Consider the following 13,291-nt stretch of genomic DNA (forward strand, 5'->3'; position numbering starts at 1 on the left):
TAGAGCCTGCCATGGTGGAGGCAGTTCGCTCCCCTGGGAATCCCTGCATAAAAAAGTTCATTCGTGTAAGAGCCCCAAGAGAACACAGTGGGAGTAATGCTGCTTGTATTCCACCTGCAACTAAAGCAGAATTCTTTGGTAAAACTGCCGTGTTTTGTAAGAGGAAATGCTTACAGTCCTCGCTACAGCCTGCCTTGGTTGAGGCAGTTCGCTCCACGTCTGAAACCCTGCATATAGAAGTTCATTCTTGGAAGAGCCCAAAGAGTACACAGTGGGAGAAAAGCTGCTTGTGTTACCCCTGCAACTAAAGCAGAGTTCTACCGTAAAAACTGCGTGTTTTGGGAGAGGATATGCTTACAGTCCTCGCTACAGCCTTCCACGGTTGAGGCAGTTCGATCCACGTGGGAATCCCTGCATAAAGAAGTTCATTCGTGTAAGAGCCCAAAGAGTACACAGTGGGAGAAATGATGCTTGTGTTACACCTGCAACTAAAGCAGAATTCTTTGGTAAAACTGCCGTGCTTTGGAAGAGGAAATGCTTACATTCCTCGCTACAGCCTGCATTGGTTGAGGCAGTTCGCTCCACGTCGGAAACCCTGCATATAGAAGTTCATTCGTGGAAGAGCCCAAAGAGTACACAGTGGGAGAAAAGCTGCTTGTGTTACCCCTGCAACTAAAGCAGAGTTCTACCGTTAAAACTGCGTGGTTTGGGAGAGGATATGCTTACAGTCATCGCTACAGCCTGCCTTGGTTGAGGCAGTTGGCTCCACGTGGGAAACCATGCATATAGAAGTTCATTCGTGGAAGAGCCCAAAGAGTACACAGTGGGAAAAAAGCTGCTTGTGTTACCCCTGCAACTAAAGCAGAGTTCTACCGTAAAAACTGCGTGGTTTGGGAGAGGATATGCTTACAGTCCTCGCTACAGCCTGCATTGGTTGAGGCAGTTCGCTCCACGTCGCAAACCCTGCATATAGAAGTTCATTTGTGGAAGAGCCCAAAGAGTACACAGTGGGAGAAAAGCTGCTTGTGTTACCCCTGAAACTAAAGCAGATTTCTACCGTTAAAACTGCGTGGTTTGGGAGAGGATATGCTTACAGTCCTCGCTAGAGCCTGCCATGGTGGAGGCTGTTCGCTCCCCTGGGAATCCCTGCATAAAAAAGTTCATTCGTGTAAGAGCCCCAAGCGAACACAGTGGGAGTAATGCTGCTTGTATTCCACCTGCAACTAAAGCAGAATTCTTTGGTAAAACTGCCGTGTTTTGTAAGAGGAAATGCTTACAGTCCTCGCTACAGCCTGCCTTGGTTGAGGTAGTTCGCTCCACGTCTGAAACCCTGCATATAGAAGTTCATTCTTGGAAGAGCCCAAAGAGTACACAGTGGGAGAAAAGCTGCTTGTGTTACCCCTGCAACTAAAGCAGAGTTCTACCGTAAAAACTGCGTGTTTTGGGAGAGGATATGCTTACAGTCCTCGCTACAGCCTTCCACGGTTGAGGCAGTTCGATCCACGTGGGAATCCCTGCATAAAGAAGTTCATTCGTGTAAGAGCCCAAAGAGTACACAGTGGGAGAAATGATGCTTGTGTTACACCTGCAACTAAAGCAGAATTCTTTGGTAAAACTGCCGTGCTTTGGAAGAGGAAATGCTTACAGACCTCGCTACAGCCTGCCTTGGTTGAGGCAGTTCGCTCCACGTCGGAAACCCTGCATATAGAAGTTCATTCGTGGAAGAGCCCAAAGAGTACACAGTGGGAGAAAAGCTGCTTGTGTTACCCCTGCAACTAAAGCAGAGTTCTACCGTTAAAACTGCGTGGTTTGGGAGAGGATATGCTTACAGTCATCGCTACAGCCTGCCTTGGTTGAGGCAGTTCGCTCCACGTGGGAAACCATGCATATAGAAGTTCATTCGTGGAAGAGCCCAAAGAGTACACAGTGGGAGAAAAGCTGCTTGTGTTACCCCTGCAACTAAAGCAGAGTTCTACCTTTAAAACTGCGTGGTTTGGGAGAGGATATGCTTACAGTCCTCGCTACAGCCTGCCTTGGTTGAGGCAGGTCGCTCCACGTCGCAAACCCTGCATATAGAAGTTCATACGTGGAAGAGCACAAAGAGTACACAGTGTGAGAAAAGCTGCTTGTGTTACCCCTGCAACTAAAGCAGAGTTCTACCGTAAAACCTGCGTGGTTTGGGAGAGGATATGCTTACAGTCCTCGCTACAGCCTGCATTGGTTGAGGCAGTTCGCTCCACGTCGCAAACCCTGCATATAGAAGTTCATTTGTGGAAGAGCCCAAAGAGTACACAGTGGGAGAAAAACTGCTTGTGTTACCCCTGCAACTAAAGCAGAGTTCTACCGTTAAAACTGCGTGGTTTGGGAGAGGATATTCTTACAGTCCTCGCTACAGCCTGCCTTGGTTGAGGCAGTTCGCTCCACTTCGAAAACCCTGCATATAGAAGTTCATTCGTGGAAGAGCCCAAAGAGTACACAGTGGGAGAAAAGCTGCTTGTGTTACCCCTGAAACTAAAGCAGATTTCTACCGTTAAAACTGCGTGGTTTGGGAGAGGATATGCTTACAGTCCTCGCTAGAGCCTGCCATGGTGGAGGCAGTTCGCTCCCCTGGGAATCCCTGCATAAAAAAGTTCATTCGTGTAAGAGCCCCAAGAGAACACAGTGGGAGTAATGCTGCTTGTATTCCACCTGCAACTAAAGCAGAATTCTTTGGTAAAACTGCCGTGTTTTGTAAGAGGAAATGCTTACAGTCCTCGCTACAGCCTGCCTTGGTTGAGGCAGTTCGCTCCACGTCTGAAACCCTGCATATAGAAGTTCATTCTTGGAAGAGCCCAAAGAGTACACAGTGGGAGAAAAGCTGCTTGTGTTACCCCTGCAACTAAAGCAGAGTTCTACCGTAAAAACTGCGTGTTTTGGGAGAGGATATGCTTACAGTCCTCGCTACAGCCTTCCACGGTTGAGGCAGTTCGATCCACGTGGGAATCCCTGCATAAAGAAGTTCATTCGTGTAAGAGCCCAAAGAGTACACAGTGGGAGAAATGATGCTTGTGTTACACCTGCAACTAAAGCAGAATTCTTTGGTAAAACTGCCGTGCTTTGGAAGAGGAAATGCTTACATTCCTCGCTACAGCCTGCATTGGTTGAGGCAGTTCGCTCCACGTCGGAAACCCTGCATATAGAAGTTCATTCGTGGAAGAGCCCAAAGAGTACACAGTGGGAGAAAAGCTGCTTGTGTTACCCCTGCAACTAAAGCAGAGTTCTACCGTTAAAACTGCGTGGTTTGGGAGAGGATATGCTTACAGTCATCGCTACAGCCTGCCTTGGTTGAGGCAGTTGGCTCCACGTGGGAAACCATGCATATAGAAGTTCATTCGTGGAAGAGCCCAAAGAGTACACAGTGGGAGAAAAGCTGCTTGTGTTACCCCTGCAACTAAAGCAGAGTTCTACCGTAAAAACTGCGTGGTTTGGGAGAGGATATGCTTACAGTCCTCGCTACAGCCTGCATTGGTTGAGGCAGTTCGCTCCACGTCGCAAACCCTGCATATAGAAGTTCATTTGTGGAAGAGCCCAAAGAGTACACAGTGGGAGAAAAGCTGCTTGTGTTACCCCTGAAACTAAAGCAGATTTCTACCGTTAAAACTGCGTGGTTTGGGAGAGGATATGCTTACAGTCCTCGCTAGAGCCTGCCATGGTGGAGGCTGTTCGCTCCCCTGGGAATCCCTGCATAAAAAAGTTCATTCGTGTAAGAGCCCCAAGCGAACACAGTGGGAGTAATGCTGCTTGTATTCCACCTGCAACTAAAGCAGAATTCTTTGGTAAAACTGCCGTGTTTTGTAAGAGGAAATGCTTACAGTCCTCGCTACAGCCTGCCTTGGTTGAGGTAGTTCGCTCCACGTCTGAAACCCTGCATATAGAAGTTCATTCTTGGAAGAGCCCAAAGAGTACACAGTGGGAGAAAAGCTGCTTGTGTTACCCCTGCAACTAAAGCAGAGTTCTACCGTAAAAACTGCGTGTTTTGGGAGAGGATATGCTTACAGTCCTCGCTACAGCCTTCCACGGTTGAGGCAGTTCGATCCACGTGGGAATCCCTGCATAAAGAAGTTCATTCGTGTAAGAGCCCAAAGAGTACACAGTGGGAGAAATGATGCTTGTGTTACACCTGCAACTAAAGCAGAATTCTTTGGTAAAACTGCCGTGCTTTGGAAGAGGAAATGCTTACAGACCTCGCTACAGCCTGCCTTGGTTGAGGCAGTTCGCTCCACGTCGGAAACCCTGCATATAGAAGTTCATTCGTGGAAGAGCCCAAAGAGTACACAGTGGGAGAAAAGCTGCTTGTGTTACCCCTGCAACTAAAGCAGAGTTCTACCGTTAAAACTGCGTGGTTTGGGAGAGGATATGCTTACAGTCATCGCTACAGCCTGCCTTGGTTGAGGCAGTTCGCTCCACGTGGGAAACCATGCATATAGAAGTTCATTCGTGGAAGAGCCCAAAGAGTACACAGTGGGAGAAAAGCTGCTTGTGTTACCCCTGCAAATAAAGCAGAGTTCTACCGTTAAAACTGAGTGGTTTGGGAGAGGATATGCTTACAGTCCTCGCTACAGCCTGCCTTGGTTGAGGCAGTTCGCTCCACTTTGGAAACCCTGCATATAGAAGTTCATTCGTGGAAGAGCCCAAAGAGTACACAGTGGGAGAAAAGCTGCTTGTGTTACCCCTGCAACTAAAGCAGAGTTCTACCTTTAAAACTGCGTGGTTTGGGAGAGGATATGCTTACAGTCCTCGCTACAGCCTGCCTTGGTTGAGGCAGGTCGCTCCACGTCGCAAACCCTGCATATAGAAGTTCATACGTGGAAGAGCACAAAGAGTACACAGTGTGAGAAAAGCTGCTTGTGTTACCCCTGCAACTAAAGCAGAGTTCTACCGTAAAAACTGCGTGGTTTGGGAGAGGATATGCTTACAGTCCTCGCTACAGCCTGCATTGGTTGAGGCAGTTCGCTCCACGTCGCAAACCCTGCATATAGAAGTTCATTTGTGGAAGAGCCCAAAGAGTACACAGTGGGAGAAAAACTGCTTGTGTTACCCCTGCAACTAAAGCAGAGTTCTACCGTTAAAACTGCGTGGTTTGGGAGAGGATATTCTTACAGTCCTCGCTACAGCCTGCCTTGGTTGAGGCAGTTCGCTCCACGTCGAAAACCCTGCATACAGAAGTTCATTCGTGGAAGAGCCCAAAGAGTACACAGTGGGAGAAAAGCTGCTTGTGTTACCCCTGAAACTAAAGCAGATTTCTACCGTTAAAACTGCGTGCTTTGGGAGAGGATATGCTTACAGTCCTCGCTAGAGCCTGCCATGGTGGAGGCAGTTCGCTCCCCTGGGAATCCCTGCATAAAAAAGTTCATTCGTGTAAGAGCCCCAAGAGAACACAGTGGGAGTAATGCTGCTTGTATTCCACCTGCAACTAAAGCAGAATTCTTTGGTAAAACTGCCGTGTTTTGTAAGAGGAAATGCTTACAGTCCTCGCTACAGCCTGCCTTGGTTGAGGCAGTTCGCTCCACGTCTGAAACCCTGCATATAGAAGTTCATTCTTGGAAGAGCCCAAAGAGTACACAGTGGGAGAAAAGCTGCTTGTGTTACCCCTGCAACTAAAGCAGAGTTCTACCGTAAAAACTGCGTGTTTTGGGAGAGGATATGCTTACAGTCCTCGCTACAGCCTTCCACGGTTGAGGCAGTTCGCTCCACGTGGGAATCCCTGCATAAAGAAGTTCATTCGTGTAAGAGCCCAAAGAGTACACAGTGGGAGAAATGATGCTTGTGTTACACCTGCAACTAAAGCAGAATTCTTTGGTAAAACTGCCGTGCTTTGGAAGAGGAAATGCTTACAGACCTCGCTACAGCCTGCCTTGGTTGAGGCAGTTCGCTCCACGTCGGAAACCCTGCATATAGAAGTTCATTCGTGGAAGAGCCCAACGAGTACACAGTGGGAGAAAAGCTGCTTGTGTTACCCCTGCAACTAAAGCAGAGTTCTACCGCTAAAACTGCGTGGTTTGGGAGAGGATATGCTTACAGTCCTCGCTACAGCCTGCCTTGGTTGAGGCAGTTCGCTCCACGTGGGAAACCATGCATATAGAAGTTCATTCGTGGAAGAGCCCAAAGAGTACACAGTGGGAGAAAAGCTGCTTGTGTTACCCCTGCAACTAAAGCAGAGTTCTACCGTTAAAACTGAGTGGTTTGGGAGAGGATATGCTTACAGTCCTCGCTACAGCCTGCCTTGGTTGAGGCAGTTCGCTCCACTTTGGAAACCCTGCATATAGAAGTTCATTCGTGGAAGAGCCCAAAGAGTACACAGTGGGAGAAAAGCTGCTTGTGTTACCCCTGCAACTAAAGCAGAGTTCTACCTTTAAAACTGCGTGGTTTGTGAGAGGATATGCTTACAGTCCTCGCTACAGCCTGCCTTGGTTGAGGCAGGTCGCTCCACGTCGCAAACCCTGCATATAGAAGTTCATACGTGGAAGAGCACAAAGAGTACACAGTGTGAGAAAAGCTGCTTGTGTTACCCCTGCAACTAAAGCAGAGTTCTACCGTAAAAACTGCGTGGTTTGGGAGAGGATATGCTTACAGTCCTCGCTACAGCCTGCATTGGTTGAGGCAGTTCGCTCCACGTCGCAAACCCTGCATATAGAAGTTCATTTGTGGAAGAGCCCAAAGAGTACACAGTGGGAGAAAAGCTGCTTGTGTTACCCCTGAAACTAAAGCAGATTTCTACCGTTAAAACTGCGTGGTTTGGGAGAGGATATGCTTACAGTCCTCGCTAGAGCCTGCCATGGTGGAGGCTGTTCGCTGCCCTGGGAATCCCTGCATAAAAAAGTTCATTCGTGTAAGAGCCCCAAGAGAACACAGTGGGAGTAATGCTGCTTGTATTCCACCTGCAACTAAAGCAGAATTCTTTGGTAAAACTGCCGTGTTTTGTAAGAGGAAATGCTTACAGTCCTCGCTACAGCCTGCCTTGGTTGAGGTAGTTCGCTCCACGTCTGAAACCCTGCATATAGAAGTTCATTCTTGGAAGAGCCCAAAGAGTACACAGTGGGAGAAAAGCTGCTTGTGTTACCCCTGCAACTAAAGCAGAGTTCTACCGTAAAAACTGCGTGTTTTGGGAGAGGATATGCTTACAGTCCTCGCTACAGCCTTCCACGGTTGAGGCAGTTCGATCCACGTGGGAATCCCTGCATAAAGAAGTTCATTCGTGTAAGAGCCCAAAGAGTACACAGTGGGAGAAATGATGCTTGTGTTACACCTGCAACTAAAGCAGAATTCTTTGGTAAAACTGCCGTGCTTTGGAAGAGGAAATGCTTACATTCCTCGCTACAGCCTGCCTTGGTTGAGGCAGTTCGCTCCACGTCGGAAACCCTGCATATAGAAGTTCATTCGTGGAAGAGCCCAAAGAGTACACAGTGGGAGAAAAGCTGCTTGTGTTACCCCTGCAACTAAAGCAGAGTTCTACCGTTAAAACTGCGTGGTTTGGGAGAGGATATGCTTACAGTCATCGCTACAGCCTGCCTTGGTTGAGGCAGTTCGCTCCACGTGGGAAACCATGCATATAGAAGTTCATTCGTGGAAGAGCCCAAAGAGTACACAGTGGGAGAAAAGCTGCTTGTGTTACCCCTGCAACTAAAGCAGAGTTCTACCTTTAAAACTGCGTGGTTTGGGAGAGGATATGCTTACAGTCCTCGCTACAGCCTGCCTTGGTTGAGGCAGGTCGCTCCACGTCGCAAACCCTGCATATAGAAGTTCATACGTGGAAGAGCACAAAGAGTACACAGTGTGAGAAAAGCTGCTTGTGTTACCCCTGCAACTAAAGCAGAGTTCTACCGTAAAACCTGCGTGGTTTGGGAGAGGATATGCTTACAGTCCTCGCTACAGCCTGCATTGGTTGAGGCAGTTCGCTCCACGTCGCAAACCCTGCATATAGAAGTTCATTTGTGGAAGAGCCCAAAGAGTACACAGTGGGAGAAAAACTGCTTGTGTTACCCCTGCAACTAAAGCAGAGTTCTACCGTTAAAACTGCGTGGTTTGGGAGAGGATATTCTTACAGTCCTCGCTACAGCCTGCCTTGGTTGAGGCAGTTCGCTCCACTTCGAAAACCCTGCATATAGAAGTTCATTCGTGGAAGAGCCCAAAGAGTACACAGTGGGAGAAAAGCTGCTTGTGTTACCCCTGAAACTAAAGCAGATTTCTACCGTTAAAACTGCGTGGTTTGGGAGAGGATATGCTTACAGTCCTCGCTAGAGCCTGCCATGGTGGAGGCAGTTCGCTCCCCTGGGAATCCCTGCATAAAAAAGTTCATTCGTGTAAGAGCCCCAAGAGAACACAGTGGGAGTAATGCTGCTTGTATTCCACCTGCAACTAAAGCAGAATTCTTTGGTAAAACTGCCGTGTTTTGTAAGAGGAAATGCTTACAGTCCTCGCTACAGCCTGCCATGGTTGAGGCAGTTCGCTCCACGTCTGAAACCCTGCATATAGAAGTTCATTCTTGGAAGAGCCCAAAGAGTACACAGTGGGAGAAAAGCTGCTTGTGTTACCCCTGCAACTAAAGCAGAGTTCTACCATAAAAACTGCGTGTTTTGGGAGAGGATATGCTTACAGTCCTCGCTACAGCCTTCCACGGTTGAGGCAGTTCGCTCCACGTGGGAATCCCTGCATAAAGAAGTTCATTCGTGTAAGAGCCCAAAGAGTACACAGTGGGAGAAATGATGCTTGTGTTACACCTGCAACTAAAGCAGAATTCTTTGGTAAAACTGCCGTGCTTTGGAAGAGGAAATGCTTACAGACCTCGCTACAGCCTGCCTTGGTTGAGGCAGTTCGCTCCACGTCGGAAACCCTGCATATAGAAGTTCATTCGTGGAAGAGCCCAAAGAGTACACAGTGGGAGAAAAGCTGCTTGTGTTACCCCTGCAACTAAAGCAGAGTTCTACCGTTAAAACTGCGTGGTTTGGGAGAGGATATGCTTACAGTCATCGCTACAGCCTGCCTTGGTTGAGGCAGTTCGCTCCACGTGGGAAACCAGGCATATAGAAGTTCATTCGTGGAAGAGCCCAAAGAGTACACAGTGGGAGAAAAGCTGCTTGTGTTACCCCTGCAACTAAAGCAGAGTTCTACCGTTAAAACTGAGTGGTTTGGGAGAGGATATGCTTACAGTCCTCGCTACAGCCTGCCTTGGTTGAGGCAGTTCGCTCCACTTTGGAAACCCTGCATATAGAAGTCCATTCGTGGAAGAGCCCAAAGAGTACACAGTGGGAGAAAAGCTGCTTGTGTTACCCCTGCAACTAAAGCAGAGTTCTACCTTTAAAACTGCGTGGTTTGTGAGAGGATATGCTTACAGTCCTCGCTACAGCCTGCCTTGGTTGAGGCAGGTCGCTCCACGTCGCAAACCCTGCATATAGAAGTTCATACGTGGAAGAGCACAAAGAGTACACAGTGTGAGAAAAGCTGCTTGTGTTACCCCTGCAACTAAAGCAGCGTTCTACCGTAAAAACTGCGTGGTTTGGGAGAGGATATGCTTACAGTCCTCGCTACAGCCTGCATTGGTTGAGGCAGTTCGCTCCACGTCGCAAACCCTGCATATAGAAGTTCATTTGTGGAAGAGCCCAAAGAGTACACAGTGGGAGAAAAGCTGCTTGTGTTACCCCTGAAACTAAAGCAGATTTCTACCGTTAAAACTGCGTGGTTTGGGAGAGGATATGCTTACAGTCCTCGCTAGAGCCTGCCATGGTGGAGGCTGTTCGCTCCCCTGGGAATCCCTGCATAAAAAAGTTCATTCGTGTAAGAGCCCCAAGAGAACACAGTGGGAGTAATGCTGCTTGTATTCCACCTGCAACTAAAGCAGAATTCTTTGGTAAAACTGCCGTGTTTTGTAAGAGGAAATGCTTACAGTCCTCGCTACAGCCTGCCTTGGTTGAGGTAGTTCGCTCCACGTCTGAAACCCTGCATATAGAAGTTCATTCTTGGAAGAGCCCAAAGAGTACACAGTGGGAGAAAAGCTGCTTGTGTTACCCCTGCAACTAAAGCAGAGTTCTACCGTAAAAACTGCGTGTTTTGGGAGAGGATATGCTTACAGTCCTCGCTACAGCCTTCCACGGTTGAGGCAGTTCGATCCACGTGGGAATCCCTGCATAAAGAATTTCATTCGTGTAAGAGCCCAAAGAGTACACAGTGGGAGAAATGATGCTTGTGTTACACCTGCAACTAAAGCAGAATTCTTTGGAAAAACTTCCGTGCTTTGGAAGAGGAAATGCTTACATTCCTCGCTACAGCCTGCCTTGGTTGAGGCAGTTCGCTCCACTTTGGAAACCCTGCATATAGAAGTTCATTCGTGGAAGAGCCCAAAGAGTACACAGTGGGAGAAAAGCTGCTTGTGTTACCCCTGCAACTAAAGCAGAGTTCTACCTTTAAAACTGCGTGGTTTGGGAGAGGATATGCTTACAGTCCTCGCTACAGCCTGCCTTGGTTGAGGCAGGTCGCTCCACGTCGCAAACCCTGCATATAGAAGTTCATACGTGGAAGAGCACAAAGAGTACACAGTGTGAGAAAAGCTGCTTGTGTTACCCCTGCAACTAAAGCAGAGTTCTACCGTAAAAACTGCGTGGTTTGGGAGAGGATATGCTTACAGTCCTCGCTACAGCCTGCATTGGTTGAGGCAGTTCGCTCCACGTCGCAAACCCTGCATATAGAAGTTCATTTGTGGAAGAGCCCAAAGAGTACACAGTGGGAGAAAAACTGCTTGTGTTACCCCTGCAACTAAAGCAGAGTTCTACCGTTAAAACTGCGTGGTTTGGGAGAGGATATTCTTACAGTCCTCGCTACAGCCTGCCTTGGTTGAGGCAGTTCGCTCCACGTCGAAAACCCTGCATATAGAAGTTCATTCGTGGAAGAGCCCAAAGAGTACACAGTGGGAGAAAAGCTGCTTGTGTTACCCCTGAAACTAAAGCAGATTTCTACCGTTAAAACTGCGTGGTTTGGGAGAGGATATGCTTACAGTCCTCGCTAGAGCCTGCCATGGTGGAGGCAGTTCGCTCCCCTGGGAATCCCTGCATAAAAAAGTTCATTCGTGTAAGAGCCCCAAGAGAACACAGTGGGAGTAATGCTGCTTGTATTCCACCTGCAACTAAAGCAGAATTCTTTGGTAAAACTGCCGTGTTTTGTAAGAGGAAATGCTTACAGTCCTCGCTACAGCCTGCCTTGGTTGAGGCAGTTCGCTCCACGTCTGAAACCCTGCATATAGAAGTTCATTCTTGGAAGAGCCCAAAGAGAACACAGTGGGAGAAAAGCTGCTTGTGTTACCCCTGCAACTAAAGCAGAGTTCTACCGTAAAAACTGCGTGTTTTGGGAGAGGATATGCTTACAGTCCTCGCTACAGCCTTCCACGGTTGAGGCAGTTCGATCCACGTGGGAATCCCTGCATAAAGAAGTTCATTCGTGTAAGAGCCCAAAGAGTACACAGTGGGAGAAATGATGCTTGTGTTACACCTGCAACTAAAGCAGAATTCTTTGGTAAAACTGCCGTGCTTTGGAAGAGGAAATGCTTACAGACCTCGCTACAGCCTGCCTTGGTTGAGGCAGTTCGCTCCACGTCGGAAACCCTGCATATAGAAGTTCATTCGTGGAAGAGCCCAAAGAGTACACAGTGGGAGAAAAGCTGCTTGTGTTACCCCTGCAACTAAAGCAGAGTTCTACCGTTAAAACTGCGTGGTTTGGGAGAGGATATGCTTACAGTCATCGCTACAGCCTGCCTTGGTTGAGGCAGTTCGCTCCACGTGGGAAACCATGCATATAGAAGTTCATTCGTGGAAGAGCCCAAAGAGTACACAGTGGGAGAAAAGCTGCTTGTGTTACCCCTGCAACTAAAGCAGAGTTCTACCGTTAAAACTGCGTGGTTTGGGAGAGGATATGCTTACAGTCCTCGCTACAGCCTGCATTGGTTGAGGCAGTTCGCTCCACGTCGCAAACCCTGCATATAGAAGTTCATTTGTGGAAGAGCCCAAAGAGTACACAGTGGGAGAAAAACTGCTTGTATTACCCCTGCAACTAAAGCAGAGTTCTACCGTTAAAACTGCGTGGTTTGGGAGAGGATATGCTTACAGTCCTCGCTACAGCCTGCCTTGGTTGAGGCAGTTCGCTCCACGTCGCAAACCCTGCATATAGAAGTTCATTCGTGGAAGAGCCCAAAGAGTACACAGTGGGAGAAAAGCTGCTTGTGTTACCCCTGCAACTAAAGCAGAGTTCTACCATTAAAACTGCGTGGTTTGGGAGAGGATATGCTTACAGTCCTCGCTACAGCCTGCCATGGTGGAGTCAGTTCCCTCCTCGTGGGAATCCTTGCATAACGAAGTTCATTCGTGTAAGAGCCCGAAGAGTACACAGTGGGAGTAATGCTGCTTGTATTCCACCTGCAACTAAAGCAGAATTCTTTGGTAAAACTGCCGTGTTTTGTAAGAGGAAATGCTTACATTCCTCGCTACAGCCTGCCTTGGTTGAGGCAGTTCGCTCCACTTTGGAAACCCTGCATATAGAAGTTCATTCGTGGAAGAGCCCAAAGAGTACACAGTGGGAGAAAAGCTGCTTGTGTTACCCCTGCAACTAAAGCAGAGTTCTACCTTTAAAACTGCGTGGTTTGGGAGAGGATATGCTTACAGTCCTCGCTACAGCCTGCCTTGGTTGAGGCAGGTCGCTCCACGTCGCAAACCCTGCATATAGAAGTTCATACGTGGAAGAGCACAAAGAGTACACAGTGTGAGAAAAGCTGCTTGTGTTACCCCTGCAACTAAAGCAGAGTTCTACCGTAAAAACTGCGTGGTTTGGGAGAGGATATGCTTACAGTCCTCGCTACAGCCTGCATTGGTTGAGGCAGTTCGCTCCACGTCGCAAACCCTGCATATAGAAGTTCATTTGTGGAAGAGCCCAAAGAGTACACAGTGGGAGAAAAACTGCTTGTGTTACCCCTGCAACTAAAGCAGAGTTCTACCGTTAAAACTGCGTGGTTTGGGAGAGGATATTCTTACAGTCCTCGCTACAGCCTGCCTTGGTTGAGGCAGTTCGCTCCACGTCGAAAACCCTGCATATAGAAGTTCATTCGTGGAAGAGCCCAAAGAGTACACAGTGGGAGAAAAGCTGCTTGTGTTACCCCTGAAACTAAAGCAGATTTCTACCGTTAAAACTGCGTGGTTTGGGAGAGGATATGCTTACAGTCCTCGCTAGAGCCTGCCATGGTGGAGGCAGTTCGCTCCCCTGGGAATCCCTGCATAAA

Source organism: Mesoplodon densirostris, chromosome 19, assembly GCF_025265405.1.
Source record: "Mesoplodon densirostris isolate mMesDen1 chromosome 19, mMesDen1 primary haplotype, whole genome shotgun sequence".
Taxonomy (NCBI): Eukaryota; Metazoa; Chordata; class Mammalia; order Artiodactyla; family Ziphiidae; genus Mesoplodon; species Mesoplodon densirostris.